An 18,315-nucleotide genomic window follows, 5' to 3' on the forward strand; every position below is an offset into this window, starting at 1 on the left:
GCAATAAAGAAATAAATAAAAAGAAGAGTTTAATATGGATAAAATTAGATGATGTGACTATAGACTGACCTTGCACAAGAGTGGCTTTCAACACAGGCAATTTTTAAAGCCTGAGAACAGTGTGGTTACACAAGTGTTGAGATGGAGATGAGACACCTTAATCATAGAATCATCAAATCAACCAGGTTGGAAGAGACCTCCAAAATCATCTAATCCAACCTAATTTGATTTTTTAATTTTTTAAAGAAACTTCTTCCCTAGGATCTCCAAGACCTTTAAAACAGTGTCTAAGGGGTTCCCAGAATCTGGTCAAATAATAAGTGGTGCCTCTGGTCTTCAGCCTTTAATTATCTGGTGTTCAAGAAGTGGCTGAGGCACTTAGTGCCATGGTCTGGTTGACTGGATAGGGCTGGGTGCTAGGTTGGACTGGATGAGCTTGGAGGTCTCTTCCAACCTGCTTGATTCTATGCCTTAAGTCATCACCCCTTATTTTTTCACAAGCATTGTAAATGTTGTAGCTGTCACTAACCACAGATACAGGCACTGAAGACAATTGAATTGAGGAGGATCCCAGACAATTGCATGACTATGTGTTCAAAAGCATCTTTTTCATGATCTAGCCCCCAGGCTGCCACAGTACTATGTTCAGCTGCTGGAAATGAGTATCCTGGAACTGAATCTTTTGTACCATACTACTTTTAAATTAATGCAATTCCTGCTACAGTTTCACTTCCTATGAAGTTCATCAAACGAGCTGAAGCTCCTATTCCTGCCATCTCTTGTGAAGAAGAGACAAAGCCATGCAGTTTATCCTCCAGTCCCTCTAAGCTGCCAGATGTCTCTAGCAAATATTTGGCCAAAGTCTTTTTCTGCTCTCTTGAGTTTGTAGCCACTATGATGGGATACCATGGCTGCACAAGAATAGTCTCAATCCAATCTGTGAGCCAGTAGCACTCTGTGTTTTCTACTGGGAAAAGAACATTTCCTCTGGGAACTACTACTATTTCTATAGGAAGATGGCCATCATATTTCTCCAGAATATAGTTCCATCCCCTTTCATTGAAGACATCATCTTGAACATGCTCCCTGTATACTTCTTTGGCTTCCTTAATTTTCTCTTTGGTCACCACTTTACCTTTTAGATATTTATTCAGTAGGTACTGCAAGCCACAAAACCAGTTTCTTAATATTTCATGTTTCTTAATACAGAATTTTCAGTCTTCTTTTCATGACATTGCTTGTATTAGGTGGATATTGCTAGTAGTGTGTAACCTCACAGGAGTCAGGGGCTTAGAAGTAGCAGTGGTAGTTATATACACCACATTTTTCAGACCACTTGCAAACACCTAATGGTTGATGAGTTTGTTGTTTTGGCTTGGCTTTTCCAATGGTTTGTTGTTGTTCTGGGTTATTTTTTTTACACATTAGGGTTAATTTAAATGTCATCAAAATAAAGAGACTCAATTCTACATCTCCTAGCCCACATGTGTGCAGATTTCCATCAAGTGCGTCTGAGACGAAGGAGTCTTAAAATGCAGATGGTGAGACCTTGAGACAGAGCTCTGAGGCAGAGCTCCTTAGAGGATCTGCTTAAAGTGAACCTTCAGGAAGCACCACAGAGACTGCTACTCTAAAGTGAATTTTTTGGCTTTGAAAAACCTAGCAGAATGGTCAGGTTTAGAAACAGGAATTCAGACAGTACATGAAAAAGAAATGGTTTGAATATAATTCTCCTCCCCCCTTACCTTGCTGTCTCCTCCCTTTCACCTTGCATATTATCAAACACTACCTGCTTTTGTGGCATGTAATAACCTCAAATATGCTCCACACAATCCCCTTGAGGCCAGAGGTCCATAAATGTTCCTTTCTCTTTGTGAGACAGAAGAAGGTGGGAACCTTATCTCAAGTTAAGTGCTGGTTTCCAGCTGGTTCCCAAAGCCTGACCCTTGGCAGCTCTCTTAGTGCTTCATCTCTTCTACAGCACATAGCTAGCACTAAGGTAAAAAGACATTCAGCAAACCCCTTTCAAAGTAATATTATTGACCTTTGGAATAACATTGCCCTGATCTCACCTGGTAGTAGACACAATTCAGAAGCTGTTAAACATTTGGTAGCTTTTTAAAGAAAACAAACCTGGATTTCTTCTCTTCTGCTGCCACTAACTTTCTAGTTCCAGGGAAAATGATGGTGGCATGAGGTGTGTGTGTAATGGTTAAAAAGTGCTCAGAGTGTGTCTGCCTCAAAAAACCTCTCTGGCTTTTCTGAAATGCAGATTCAGAGACTTCAGGGAATTCCACTCATGCAGATTTTCAGCAGAACTTCAAAGGGAAGTCCTTATTTGGCCAGAGTTAGCTGAGCTATAAGGAAACTATAGGGCAGTAAGTAAACAAAGCAAAGGAAATCATCCTCAAGTGATCATGGATACCAGGATTTTTCTGTCCTTTTTGTTGGGTTATGTTTCCTTTGAAATCCCAAACCAAGAAACTTCTGAAGCCCCTTCCTGCTCCTGGACCACAAAACAACAGCAGTGTCAGAGACTTCACTATGATCTGTTGGGTTTCCTAACTTGTATTTCCTGGCCTCAATGCAAAGACACATTTGGTTTTGTGATGACTTGGGATGATGTGAACTGCCTGGCATTTGATCTGAGGCACACTAGGTGATGAATGTACGGGTATCAAATAGGCTTCCACAGATGTGAAGCATTTGACAGAGAAAAGAAGATGTTCTGAAGCATAAAAGAAAGTTTCCACATTGTTTCCCTTTTCATGTTTTCATATCCTATCTCATGTTTCTCATTGGATCTTTGATGACATACTCAGGTATTAGCAAATGGCAAGAAGGAAGAACCTCAGTGATGAAGGTTGATTCTATGATTCTATGATTCTATGAGCTGGATACAGAACCAGTTGAAGGTAGCAGTGAGGAGTATGTTTACTCAATAGGAAAGTGGAAGAGTGTTTTTTAAGAATGTGCAGGTTTGAGGCCAGTTGGGATGTTTTAATGAGAGAAATTAGAGCATTGGTTGTGAGAAGAAAAATAATCATAGAACCATAGAATCCACCAGGTTGGAAGAGACCTCCAAGATCATCCAGTCCAACCTAGCACCCAGCTCTGTCCCATCAACTAGACCATGGCACTAAGTGCCTCACCCACACTTTTTCTGAACACCTCCAGGAATGCCAATTCCATCACCTAACTGGAGCATCCCATTACAATGGCAAACAATGTGTCTCTGTGTTTACTTAGAATCATAGAATCAACCAGCTAGGGAGAGACTTCCAAGATCATCCAGCCCAACACAGCACCCAGCCATAGCCAATCGAGTAGACCACAGAATCATAGAATCAGCCAGGTTGGAAGAGACCTCCAAGATGATCCAGTTCAATCTACCACCCAGCCCTGTCTAATCAACTAGACCATGGCACTACCTGAGATGTATAAAAACAAGAACACAAAACAAAGATAAGACAGTGTCAGTGTATGAGGGTCTCTGCCACAGTTGGTTCCTGTGCTTTTCTCCCTCAGCTTCTTAGAATCATAGAATCAACCAGGTTGGACGAGACCTCCAAGATCATCCAGTCCAACCTAGCACCCAGGCCTTTCCAATCAACTAGACCATGGCACTAAGTGCATCATTCAGTCTTTTCCTGAACACCTCCAGGGACTTAAAGTGCAATGTAATTACATAACATCAGCACCTACTGTCCAGAGCCCCTCGTGTAAAGTGACACACAGACAAAAGGCTTGGTAAACATCTTAGCTTTCCTGTGCTTCAGCTTGTTTTGTTTTCTTTTCCCACATATAAAATAAAGAAACTACAATTTCTTATCTTTCTAGTAGGATGCAGTGAGTATCAACTAACAAATGCCTTCAAGGTTCCAGCAACTTTAATCCAATTTACAAGACAGGTCAAACTCTCAGATTTCCAAGAGGAAGCAAAGATTGCCTAGTGTGAAAAAATAAAACCAAAGGTTTGTATCAGTGCATTGATTAGTCCTGAGGACAGTCAGACATCCTTCCAGCCTCATGGCAAAACTCTGTATTATCTTGTAGATAACTTACAGTCATAGAATTCATAGAATCAACCAAGTCGGAACGGACCTCCAAGATCATCCAGTCCAACCTAGCACCCAGCCCTCGCCAAACAACCAGACCATGGCACTAAGTGCCTCTTCCAGTCTCTTCTTGAACACCTCCAGGGATGGTGACTCCACCACCTCCCCGGGAAGCCCATTCCAATGCCAATCACTCTCTCTGACAACAACTTCCTCCTAACATCCAGCCTAGACCTCCCCTGGCACAACTTGAGACTCTGTCCCCGTGTTCTGTTGCTGGTTGCCTGGCAGAAGAGCCCAACCCCACCTGGCTACAACCTCCCCTCAGGTAGTTGTAGACAGCAATAAGGTCACCCCTGAGCCTCCTCTTCTCCAGGCTAACCAATCCCAGCTCCCTCAGCCTCTCCTCGTAGGGCTGTGCTCAAGGCCTCTCCCCAGCCTCGTCGCCCTTCTCTGGACACGCTCAAGCATCTCAATGTCCCTCCTAAACTGGGGGGCCCAGAACTGAGCACAGGACTCAAGGTGTGGTCTGACCAGTGCAGAGTACAGGGGCAGAATGACCTCCCTGCTCCTGCTGGCCACACCATTCCTGATGCAGGCCAGGATGCCACTGGCTCTCTTGGCCACCTGGGCACACTGCTGGCTCAGTAGTGATGGCTGCTCTCAGTCAAGAGATTGAATGAAGAAAGCCTCCCCATTTTGCAACCTTTGCCCATATGCTCAAGCTCATTAAAATCCCTTCAAGTTACAGCCTATAACGAGCTCGATGCACGCGAGCTACATACAAGCTACATACAACTTAATGCACTAATTAGATTACACAGCTCTTACTAAAGTAGTACTTAATCTGATCTGCCTGAAAACACATTGTTAAGATGGCAGAGTGTATTACTTCTTAGATGTTTAGAATGGTTGTTCCATACTGTCATCTCATCACACTGGATTATTATGGGCTGTGTCCAGTCCATTGGAAATGAAGGGTGAAAGCCCTGTCTGAGGCAGTGTATTCTTTCACGTTGTTGTCATATTACATTGTGTCATTTCATTTGATATCAAGAGTTGTCACATCATATTAGTCTGTAGGTCAAGCAAATGGTAATGGGATGGGACACAGCAGATACAGATAGCAGGAGGCCAGTTGAAATTAATTTGCATATCTTCACTGACTTCATTAAGTGGTTGGTATTCCAATGTGATCAGAGCTGTTCTCAGAAAACCAGCAATATTTTCTCTAAGTACATGTAGTCCAAATTGGGGCACTGAGCAGATCATGAGCAAAGGGAGATTTAAGCTATATATAACCATAGAATCATAGAATTAAGCAGGTTGGAAGAGACCTCAAAAATCATCCAGCCCAACCTAGCACCCAGCCCTAGACATGGCACTAAGTGCCTCAGCCAGGCTTTGCTTCAACACCATCAGGGATGGTGATTCAATCACCTCCCTGGGCAGCCCATTCCAATGCCAATCACTCTCTCTGCCAACAACTTCCTCCTAACATCCAGCCTAGATCTCCCCCTGGCACAGCTTGAGACTGTGTCCCCTTGTTCTGTTGCTGGTTGCCTGGCAGAACAGCCCAACCCCACCTGGCTACAGCCTCCATTCAGGGAGTTGTAGACAGCAATGAGGTCACCCCTGAGCCTCCTCTTCTGCAGGCTGCACACCCCCAGCTCCCTCAGCCTCTCCTCACAGGGCTGTGCTCCAGGCCCCTCCCCAGCTTCATTGCCCTTCTCTGGACATGTGCCAGTACCTCAATATCTCTCTTGAACTGAGGAGCCCAGAACTGGACACAGCACTCAAGTTGTGGCCACAGTGCTCAAAATGTGGCCAAAAGTGTGGCTCCAAATGGAGCCAATGCAATTCCTTAGCCCCTGAATGACCTTTTCCCCCTCTATATTACTGTACAGAAAATCTTTCTTAGTATTTCTTAACAAAAGCTGCAGTTGTTTATTCTTGACTTAGTGAAAGTTTTAGATGAATACTGCAACAGATACAAATTCTATTACTATTTCTGCCTATGAACTGCATATTGTTCACTGAGGAGATTCAAACTGGATGTTAGGAGGAAGTTCTTTCCAGTGAAGGTGGTGAGACACTGGCATAGGTTGCCCAGGGAGGTTGTGGCTGATTCCTCCCCGGAGGTGTTTAAAGCCAGGCTGGATGAAGCCTTGAGCGACCTGTTCTAGTGGGAGGTGTCTCTGCCTATGGCAAGGGTTTGGAAATGGATGTTCCTTGAGGTCCCTTCCAACATAAACCATTCCATGATTCTATGATATAGGGCAGGTTATACATTCCTCCTTTAAAAAGCATGTATAGATACAGATAAAGATTTGATATATAGATATAGATAGATATAGATTTTGATATAGATAGATGTAGATATAGATTTTGCTATTGATATAGATGTAGATATATATTTTGCTATTGATACAGATAGATGTAGATATAGATTTTGATACTGATCAATATTTATCCTTTTAATGTGTTTAAACAGATCCTCAGGCTCCAATTCAGCACTAAGTTTTGATTCCTATAGGATTCAAATAGAAATGGTTTCCCTATCCTATAGTGGCCCTGGTTTCATAACACATGGATGATAAATTCTGAGCAGAAGATCAGTTCCTCCAAAGGGGTGCTTAGGTACATAGGGGGTTGGTCTCTTCTGCCAGACAACCAGCAACAGAACAAGGGGACACAGTCTCAAGTTGTGCCAGGGCAGGTCTAGGCTGGATGTTAGGAGGAAGTTGTTGTCAGAGAGAGTGATTGGCATTGGAATGGGCTGCCCAGGCAGGTGGTGGAGTCACCATCCCTGAAGATGTTGAAGCAAAGCCTGGCTGAGGCACTTAGTGCCATGGTCTGGTTGCTTGGCCAGGGCTGGGTGCTAGGTTGGACTGGCTGAGCTTGGAGGTCTCTTCCAACCTGGTTGATTCTACGATTCTCTATCTGCATCAGGTCTTGATCAGGTACTACAGAAAAAAACCCAAACAAAACAACCATATTTCAAGAAAACCCAAACATTTAACTTCTGAAGCTGTGCTGAGGTGCATAAATCAGAAATGCTTTCCTAATTTCCTCAATTGTCAGTGAAATGATTGACAACAAAGTTTGTCATCTTTCTTCAGCAAGTTGATCAGTGACTAATGGTCGTCTTGGCAATCAGCAAAATACTGCACCCAAGTCATGTGGCTCTTAATTTGTCAGATCTGTGTATTCTTCTGAGTCATAAGGCAAATTAATTTCATTTGAACATCAATTAATAAAACAAGGGGGAGTAAAAAGAGATTTAAGCTTGATAAAACGCCTCATTTGCTATTTGCATAACAGTAAATATGCTTTTTTCTTCATCTACTCTTTACTTTTTGATTTTGAGGCTTCCTTAACAAGGGAGTTAATATTAAAAACAACCACCAAATATAACTCTTGTTGTGGAAAAGTTGTTTTACTTTTTCCTTCCTTCCTTCCTTCTGAATTACTTCCTTCCTTCTGAATCCCTTCCTTCTGAATTCCTTCCTTCCTTCTGAATTCCTTCTTTCTTTCCTCCAGAATTCTTTCTTTCCAAATTCCTTCCTTCCCTCTTCCTTCCTTCTGAATTCCTTCTTTCTTTCCTCCAGAATCCTTTCTTTCCAAATTCCTTCCTTCCCTCTTCCTTCCTTCTTTCTGAATTCCTTCTTTCTTTCCTCCAGAATCCTTTCTTTCCAAATTCCTTCCTTCCCTCTTCCTTCCTTCCTTCTGAATTCCTTCTTTCTTTCCTCCAGAATCCTTTCTTTCCAAACTCCTTCCAACCCTCTTCCTTCCTTATTAATTCCTTCCTTCTTTCCTCCAGAATCCTTTCTTTCCAAATTCCTTCCTTCCCTCTTCCTTCCTTCCAAATTCCTTCTGAATTCCTTCTTTCTTTCCTCCAGAATCCTTTCTTTCCAAATTCCTTCCAACCTTCTTCCTTCCTTCCTCCCAAATTCCTTCTTTCCCTCTTCCTTCCTTCTGAATTCCTTCTTTCTTTCCTCCAGAATCCTTTCTTTTCAATTTCCTTCCTTCTCTTTTCCTTCCTTCCTCTTTGCAAATTTCCTTCCTTCCTTCCTTCCTTCCTTCCTTCCTTCCTTCCTTCCTTCCTTCCTTCCTTCCTTCCTTCCTTCCTTCCTTCCTTCCTTCCTTCCTTCCTTCCTTCCTTCCTCTTTCCAAATTCCTTCTGAATTCCTTCCTTCCAAATTCCATCCAATCTCCTACTGAATTCCTTCCTTTCAAATCTCTTTCTCCTTTCTGAATTCCTTCCTTCCAAATTCCTTCCTTGCTTCTGAATTTCTTTCTAGCTTCCTTCTTTCCAAATCCCTTCCCTATTGCTATGGGCAGCAGGAGTAAGGCTAGAAACCATATCTGGCTGCCTCTTTGAGAGGCTATTGATGGAACTCTCTGTTCAGGAAAGCCAAGAGGAGTTTAAGATGCCCTACACTGTACAGGCAATGATAACAAACAGCTTATGAACATGTCAGCCAGCCCTCAAAATTACCTCACATTACTTCACCACACTGAGCTCTCCTGTTTCTCAGCAGCAGCTCTACTCCATGTCTAGCTGATTCCTTCTCATTCTGTATCCCAAGTACACATCTACACACATTGTTTGTAGGTAAAAAATGATCCAAGAGGCTCCTAACTTGTCCTGTAAATATGGAATGTCCAATCTAGGCATTTAACTCCTTCAGCTGTGAGGTTGCTCCTTAAAGGACTGGAGGAGAAACAGATCTTGCAGGAAGGGAGGGAGCTGTTGTCTGCACTAGGAATCTCAGACCCAATTAAGTGTGTGCCAAGTGCGCCTTGCTTTGTCAGATGTGCCTGTTCCTACTGCCCAAGAGCTCTCAGTGATAATTGATTCTGGCACTTCCATTACTTCCCACAAACACAAGGGCGTATTTATTACAGTCACTCAGGCAGTAGTTTGAGAAGAACAGTTTTCCTACAGGATATTGCTTGCACTACCTATTTGTGCCTTCACTGAGATCGTGTGCAGACTTGGCACTCCCATGCCATGGTGATGAACACATCATAAAAGTGATAGACTCAAAATGCCTTATTGTGGATTTTTGCTTTTAATGGTTATTTTTTGTATGCCTGTCTCGGCTCTGTCTTTGGGCAAGCCTTCAAATCAAAGAATTTCCTAATCCTCCAGCATTTAGAAAGCAAGGGATCTGTTACTTATCTGGTGGCTTCCTAGAATCATAGAATCAACCAGGTTGGAAGAGACCTCCAAGATCATCCAGTCCAACCTAGCATCCAGCCCGGTCCAGTCAATAGACCATGGTACTAAGTGCCTCAGCCAGACTTGAACATTTTCAGAGACAGCAACTCCACCGCCTCCCTGGGCAGCCCATTCCAACGCCAATCACAGAATCATAGAATCAACCAGGTTGGAAGAGACCTCCAAGCTCAGCCAGTCCAACCTAGCACCCAGCCCTGGCCAGTCAACTAGACCATGGCACTAAGTGCCTCATCCAGGCTTTTATTGAACACCTTCAGGGAGGGCAACTCCACCACCTCCCTGGGCAGCCCATTCCAATGCCAATCACTCTCTCTGACAACAACTTCCTCCTAACATCCAGCCTAGACCTCCCCTGGCACATCTTGAGACTGTGTCCCCTTGTTCTGTTGCTGCTTGCCTGGCAGAAGAGACCAACTCCACCTGGCTACAGCCTCCCTTCATGTAGTTGTAGACAGCAACGAGCTCTGCCCTGAGCCTCCTCCCAGTTAAACAACCTCAGCCTGTCCTCACAGGGCTGTGCTCCAGGCCCCTCACCAGCTTTGTCACCCTTCTCTGCACACATCAGACTATCTCACCAGTATCTCTATTTGGTTTGTTTGTTTGTAACTAACTCAGAGCAGAGGAGGCTCTTCAGTTACAAAATGCCATAGCTTTCACAAAGAAAGAAATACAATTAGATATGTACATCCAGGAGTGGTTTCATCACAGAATACTTGTGGCATGCAGAGATAAAAAATGTACACCCTAAACCACATTCAGCATTATCATTGCTGGCTGCTGTGTCCAACTGTGTCCTTGCAGGCAGCAAACTGATTGTGCTGTGAGACTTCAAGGAAAGAGGAAGAAATGGAAGAGATATACCCTCAGGGATTATGTATAGGTAAGTGTCCCAGCATGTACTTAATTTTATTTCCCCTTTCTTAAGATACAGAACTTATGAATACAAATTTTATCAGTGAATTTTCTGGGAAGTAGTGGAGAGAATAAATAAGAACACTACGTTGGAGCAATGCAAATCTAAATCAAAACTTAATTTTCAAAGCTGGTAAGTTCAAATATTCACCAAATATCTTATTAAATAACAAGTGAAAAATTACACACAGACAACTAACTACATATATGTCCACAAAAACCTCACTTATGTTTAGTTTCTCCTATCAGGTGTGGGTATGAGCCTGTTTGCTCATAAATAATTGAATCTGGGTCAACTGTGACCATGCTGCTAGATTTAATCCTTGCTAAGAGTTGCTTAGAACAGAATTCTTAGTTGATACTTCATCTTGGAGGGGTTGAGTTCAATACCTTGCAACTCTGGCTTGTTTTTTATTTCTACATAGAATCACAGAATCAGCCAGGTTGGAAGAGACCTCCAAGATCACAGTATCACACAGTATCACAGTATTATCAGGGCTGGAAGAGACCTCACAGATCATCAAGTCCAACCCTTTACCACAGAGCTCAAGGCTAGACCATGGCACCAAGTGCCACGTCCAATCATCCAGTCCAACCTAGCACCCAGCCCTAGCCAATCAACTAGACCACGGCACTAAATGCCTCATCCAGGGTTTTCATGAACACCTCCAAAGGCATCGACTTGACCACCTCCCTGGGCAGCCCATTCCAATGCCAATCACTCTCTCTGTGATGTACCTCTCTGTTAAAAAAGCCTCTGATAAAAGCAAAAGATTCAGCGTCTCCAAGGAACAAAATATGAATTTCACAATGTCCTGATTTGATACAAATAAATCTTCCTTGGAAAAAAAAGAAGAGAGCTCGGAAATGATGTCAGCAGATAAGGAGGGAAGATTATCAGGTAACATATCCACGTCTGTAAACATCGGTTCTGTTCTATTTCTTGTGCTAGTTTGAGCCTAGCTAGAATGCTCTGGTGAGAAGAATTATATTACAGGCTGTGAAAAGGAAACAATGGGGATGTCTGCTTCACTCAAAGCCTTGCTGAGATGTATAAGAACAAGAACATAAATATAGACAACAGAGTCTCTCTCTGGGCTTTGTGGGCTGAACTTCTCTCTCTAACCTAACCTGCCATCTGTGTGACTAATCTCTCTGCTTCCTAACCCCCTGGCCAACCCTCCAAGCTACTCTGACCCTAAGGCAAAGTCTTGGGTAAGGTAGAGAGGTGGAAGCAAGGTGGAAAGGTGGTTGGGAGCCCTTCCTGGAGACTCAGGTTTCTGGGAGAGCTGTTGTGTTTCTGTATTACCTCTTAACTTGTATATCTCTGTATATAACTGTATAGATTGTAGCTATCTGCCTGTATATTGTGCTAAGCTGTAAATATAAAGCTTCATTCACTTTCCAGAGCTACTGAGTCTAGTCTGGATGATTTTCCAAAGTGGGGGGGTTGTGGGAATGCAGAGTGAAGCAGGATAATAACAGGCAGATGCTGACCTTGGTTCCCACCAGCTGCTGGCTAACTTATCTCAGAAGGGACAGATAATGCACACCTCGTTAATGAGGAAAGCAAGGCCTGGTTTATGCTGATGGAGTGGGTTGTCCTGGACTAATTATACTAATGTGTAGGTGTTTGCTTTATGCTCTGAGGGTATATATTGAGAGCCAAAATGATCAATAAACATCTCTGGCATAATTCACATTGAATCCTCTGGAGTCCATGTGGCATTGCCTTGATCACATTGATCTGTGGGGCCTTGACCACGTCTCTCATGGCAAGCTAAACAGATTTCTGCAATGGGGGTGGGGAGCTGGGTAACACCCAAACCATCACATTTCTGCAGATATCTTTTATGTGGAACAGCATTTTTGCAGTTTTCTGTTTGCTTTTGAATTGCTTTTCAAACACTACCAATAAAGTTAAGAAAACAACATTCTCCAGATTACTCCACATGCTGAGAAGGAACAGAAACCAAACAGAAAGAGGAGCACTTTTTTAGCTCAATGGGATACTCTAACGTTAAGGCAGGCTTTTGGAAGGACAGTCTTGTTTAGAACAACACTCAGCACTCCCTCTGCACTCTACACTGGCACCTCACAGTCCAAAGACAATCAGGCAGGCAGAGAAAAAGAATAAAGAGAAGCAGCAAAACATATCTGAAATAAAAAACTCCTTTTTACATAGAAGGGCCTAACCTTAAAACCTGCACAGATTTCTTGAAGCTCTGTGGGAGTCAAGAGGGCATCAAGCCCATTTCAGGCTGAGTTTTTTGAAAGTCAGGTAAGTTATTGTCATAGAATCATAGAATCATAGAATGAACCAGGTTGGAAGAGACCTCCAAGATCATCCAGTCCAACCTAGCACCCAGCCCTAGCCAGTCAACTAGACCATGGCACTAAGTGCCTCAGCCAGGCTTTGCTTGAAGACCCCCAGGGACAGTGACTCCACCACCTCCCTGGGCAGCCCATTCCAATGCCAATCACTCTCTCTGTGAAGAACTTCCCCCTAACATCCAGCCTAGACCTACCCTGGCACAACTTGAGACTGTGTCCCCTTGTTCTATTGCTGGTTGCCTGGGAGAAGAGGCCACCCCCCACCTGGCTACAGCCTCTCTTCAGGTAGTTGTAGACAGTAATAAGATCACCCCTGAGCCTTCTCTTCTGCAAGCTAAACAGGCCCAGCTCCCTCAGCCTCTCCTCATAGGGTTTATGCTCCAGGCCCCTCACCAGCTTTGTTGCCCTTCTCTGGACATGTTCCAGCACCTCAACATCTCTCTTGAATTGAGGAGCCCAGAACTGGACACAGTACTCAAGGTGTGGCCTGAGCAGTGCAAATCAATCTCTCTTCAGCTTCATCAACTGACGAGGCTCTATTTTAAATATGTGCACGTGGCCACAATTCAGAGTCACAGTAAGACAAACAATGTAAGAGTAATATGTTCAATATCTGGATAAATGCCTCTCTCATGTCTGAAAACATCACTTAGTGTTTTATCTGCAGGTTCAAATTTCAGCAGAAAAGCATAAATGCAAGTGTCAATAATATTGCTTTTTTACTTATGGGTATACAAAGTTATCATTCCTTACAACAACAGAGAGTGTGTGTTATTTCTTCACTGCCTATCTGCTCTTGAAGCACTCTACTTATCTGGTAAAGGTTTCACAGTCTTTATTTATTGTTCAAGATAGTAATTTCTTCACAGAAAACAGATACTGGGAAAATACCTCCTTAGGATTTCACTGCTGGCTATGAGTTACTCTAAGGAATATGATGAAGTATGTTTTTGAGTACTTCACTTGCCATAAACAACCTTCAGATCTGCAGACAAAAACTATGATCTTAGTGCATTTGATTTACAGAGCTATTAAAAGTGGTTCTGTATTTAGCAGGAGAGCCTCTTGCAGCAGAAGAACCTGCTTTACCTTCCTAAAGGGGAGCTAAGTGACTTGGAGGATGCTGGTGTGGTCAGACCTGGGAAAAGGAAGATAGGTTCACAGATTCACAGATTGGAAGAGACCCTCAAAGACCATCTTGTTGAACTGCCTTGCAGTAAGCAGGGACACCTCCAATTAGATTAGGCTGCCCAGGGTGACATATTGAATGTCTCCAAAGATGGGGCCTCAACCACATGCCTGGACAGCCTGTTCTGGTGTTTTACCATTCTCATCTTAAGGAACCTCCTCCATATGCCCAACCTAAATCTACACTGCTCCTTTTGATTCTGAGTTGTTCTTTTTTTTCTGTGGTGGCTGTTCCTGTCCCTGCTCCTGTCTCAGGGAGGTCCCAGTGTGGTTCCAAATGTCTATTTCTCCCAATCTCTAATGTTCCTTAGCCTTTCTATTTCTTCTCTGCTCTACCACCGGGCTGAGCAAACAGTCCACCTGCTCATGGTCACCACTCTTTCATTCTCCCAGTCCTGTCAATGAAACTCATATTTTACTGAAGCACAGCCCCTTTTTACATAACAGGTGCTAAAAGTGGAGATGAAGTACAGTGGAATGATGATCAGCAGATTGCAGCTCATTCACACAGCACATGATTCCTATTCTTCCTCCCCACAAAAGAAATTTAGTGTCTGATTTATCTGCAGGTTGATGCTTGCAGCTGTGACAGGCACAGTGCACTCATCAGTATGAATGTAGCATATCAGGTTTGCAAGAACCAGACCTATACATTGGCTTTATAGATGCTTCTTACTTGATTTGGTTCTCCTCACACACACAACTGGCCACAGCTTTAAAACAAATAAACTGATAGATAAAAGCAGGCATCCTCTTTTATAACCATTAAGATAAAGTGTTTAACTAGCCTTACTCACTGACAAAACCTTTAATCAATTAATGGATTCTTAATCCAATTTTCTGTCACTGTACCCTTTGGCAATAGATCACTGGCTCAGCTGAAAGCTGCATTGAACTCCATCGTGATTAGAAGCTAATGATCCTGGAGCATTTGAGGGATACGAAGTCAAACAGGTTCCACAAGTGATTTACACCTGAAATATTTGTCCACACAACTCCAGGAATGACTGAAGAGACTAAGTCTGGAGAGTGGTGTGCATCAAAAATTCAAGGCTATAAACTATCAGAAAAAGTCAGAATGATTTCTGTAGGAGAAGATTCAGAGTGTGACAGCACAACTGCTTTTTCTCTGTCCACTTGCACTACATGTAGAATAAGCAGCCAAATATTTAACCAAAAGGAAGGTTCAAATTGTATGTGGAACCACAGTGCTAAACACTCATGCAAATGTATCTGTGGTTGAATAGAGTGAGCCTTTTGGCTGTCAACCATGGCAGCAACTGTGACCAATTTAATAAATCTCTGCTAGGAGTCTAGCAGACCCTGTGAGGAGAGGCTGAAGGAGCTGGGGTTGTTTAGTCTGGAGAAGAGAAGGCTCAGGGCAGAGCTCACTGATGTCTACAACTACCTGAAGGGAGGCTGTAGCCAGGTGGGGTTGGTCTCTTCTGCCAGGCAAGCAGCAACAGAAGAAGGGGACACAGTCTCAAGTTGTGCCAGGGGAGGTCTAGGCTGGATGTTAGGAGGAAGTTGTTGTCAGAGAGAGTGAGTGGCATTGGAATGGGCTGCCCAGGGAGGTGGTGGAGTCACCATTCTTGGAGATGTTCAAGCAAAGCCTGGCTGAGGCACTTAGTGCCATGGTCTGGTTGATTGGATAGGGCTGGGTGCTAGGTTGGACTGGATGATCTTGGAGGTCTCTTCCAACCTGCTTGATTCTATGATTCTATGGTCTAGCTGATTGGCCAGGGCTGGGTGCTAGGTTGGACTGGATAATCTTGGAGGTCTCTTCCAACCTGGTTCATTCTATGATTCCATGATTTAAAAATCATTTCTATAGATATATATATATATAAAAGAGAATGTGGTGAGTAAATAACAGAACCCATGGCGTGTGGCTACTTTGCCTTTCAGAAAGAAGAGCATTAGTATTCTCCTACTAGATAAAATGTCACCACAAAGTTCACCTTTCTCCATAATACTGTAATTAGTATTTCACATACTATAATTTTACTCTTGATGAGATAAGCACTTTCAGAGGAAATTTCAATATCTCTATTGCTATTGCTGGCAAAAAAGCAATTTAAAATGACAAATTTTAATACCTAATGGCAGTCCAAACCTTTTGATATAGTGGCATGAATATAAAATATTTTAGGTACCTTCAAGGTTTTAGTGACTTTATAGCACTGCAAACAGACCATTCTTAGCCCTTCTGAATTCTCCTCTATTTTCCCTGTTTCCTTCTTATCAAAATCACCCTTCTGCATGGTTCAGCTTTGCAGAAACCCTATTTTCTCTGCCTTAGCCTGAAAGACTGAGTTTTGAGTTTTGTTCCGAGTGAAAGAAATGCAAGAATGTCACTCAGAGATCCCCTTCATCAACAGGTGTCAAGTGACCAGAAAAAGAAATAAATCAAGGAAAAGAAGAAGAAAAAAAACATTACAGACCCAGAGTGCATATTTGTGTAAGAAGTTACAGCCAGAGACAGTAGGACATATTTCTTCTCATCTCGTTGGTGTGCAGTGATTTGTGGCTGTAATTCCCAGACATGCTAATCCTGTTCCTAAACACCAGCTCCTAATGACTGAACCATACTCCAAAGCATTGGACTTGATGATCTCAGAGGTCTTTTTCCAACTGAGACAATTCTGTGATTCTGTCATTCTATGACTCTGTTATTTTTAAGGGACTTGGTTTGCTTTGGTACTTTGGCAAGAACTAATTAAGTCGCCATAAATTCAAAAGAGAAGGCAAAAAGTAATAAAAGAGGCAGAGGACTATGACATTTATTTTTGTTAAAAGCATGTAGGAGGACAGAAAAATATTGTTACTTCACCTTAGAAAAATTCTGTCAAGGTAGCCAGAAGCCAAACAAACTTCATGGGACTGGATTCTGTTACAGGTCAATCTAGACTCACCGAAAGGGAAACAAAAGCTGAGAGAGTCATAGAATCAGGCAGGGTTGGAAGGGAGCACAAGGAGCAGCCAGTTCCAATCCCCCTGCCATGCCCAGGGACACCCTACCCTAAAGCAGGCTGCACACAGCCTCAGCCAGCCTGGCCTCAAACACCTCCAGCCATGGGGCCTCAACCACCTCCCTGGGCAACCCAGTCCAGCCTCTCACCACTCTCCTGCTCAACAACCTCCTCCTCACCTCCAGTCTGAACCTACGCATCTCCATTCCCCCCAGACATGTCATTTCCTGATATCCTGAAAAGTCCTTCTCAGCTTTTTTGAAGCCCCCTTCAGATGCTGGAAGGCCACAAGAAGGTCCCCTGGGAGCCTCCTCTGCTCCAGCCTGCACAGCCCCAACTCTTTCAGGCTGTGCTCACAGCAGAGCTGCTGCAGCCTCTGAGCATCCTCCTGGCCCTGCTCTGGACATGCTCCAGCACATCCACATGCCTTTTGCAATGGGGGATACAAGTACTTGCAAATATTTCAGTGAATGTGTTTTAACTGGAGTCACGCTTCTTGGTTTTATTTCCAAAGCAGGTGCAGCTAGATGCTTTTTGACTGAGTGTATCATGAGGTTCATCACTGGTTCAGAGCCAAACCCCAAAGTTAACAGGTGTTCACCTACACGACTCAAAGGCAAAATGCATTATTGCTTTGTCACAATCAAGATAAATTCCAGGATATTACAGCGCTCCAGTGGTAAATCTTAGATCATTCCTCCTGTGGAACACAAAACACTTTCTTCTGGCTAGGCACAGCATTTGTCCAAGGGTGCAGTGGTTTAATAACCTCCCTTGTCCTACCAGCCACACTGTTCCTGAGCCAGGCCAGGATGCCAGCAGCTCTCCTGCCCACCTGGGCACACTGCTGCCTTGCTGCCTCATTTTCAGCCACTCTCTACCAGCACCCCCAGGTCCCTTTCTGCCTGGCTGCGCTCCAGCCACAATGTCCCCAGCCTGTAGAACAGCTTGGGGTTGTTGTGGCCAAAGTGCAGGACTCTGCACTTGGTGTTGTTCAATCTCATCCCATTGGCCTCTGCCCACTCATCCATCCTGTCAGGGTTCCTCTGCAGGGCTCTCCTACCCTCCAACAGCTCCACACCTGCTTCTAGCTTGGTGTCATCTGCAAACTCACTGATGCTGGACTCAATCTCCTGGTCCAGATCATCAATAAAGATATGGAACAGTACTGGCCCCAGGACTGATCTTTGGGGAACACCACTGGTGCCAGCTGCCAACTGGATGTGGCACCATTCACCACTACTCTCTGCGCCCAGCCTTCCAGACAGTTCTAGACCCTTCTTTTCTCCCTGTACAACTCCTCCAATACAAGTTAGAGCTGGATTGGCATCCATCTTTCTCCCAAGGAATAAGAGATTAGATTCTATGATTCTTGTGACATTAACTCCTTCAGTCTCAGAAAAGAATCACAGAATCAACCAGGATGGAAGAGACCTCCAAGATCACCCAGTCCAACTTATCACCTAGCCCTATCCAATCAATTAGACCATGGCACTAAATGCCTCATCCAGGCTTACTCTGGTATTGAATTATAAACAAGAAATGGGAAAATTGAATAGAAAAAAAAAAGTCAAATATTAAAAAGTAAATAAAATAGGGCACT

At 43.5% G+C, this 18,315-nt stretch overlaps 1 pseudogene; it reads right to left on the reverse strand.

The window, feature by feature from the left end:
- Nucleotides 1–240: 240 nt before the first annotated feature.
- Nucleotides 241–18,046, reverse strand: LOC135173247 (nicotinamide phosphoribosyltransferase-like; annotated as a pseudogene).
- Between the last annotated feature and the right edge of the window lie 269 nt (nucleotides 18,047–18,315).

Source organism: Pogoniulus pusillus, chromosome 3, assembly GCF_015220805.1.
Source record: "Pogoniulus pusillus isolate bPogPus1 chromosome 3, bPogPus1.pri, whole genome shotgun sequence".
NCBI classification, from domain to species: domain Eukaryota; kingdom Metazoa; phylum Chordata; class Aves; order Piciformes; family Lybiidae; genus Pogoniulus; species Pogoniulus pusillus.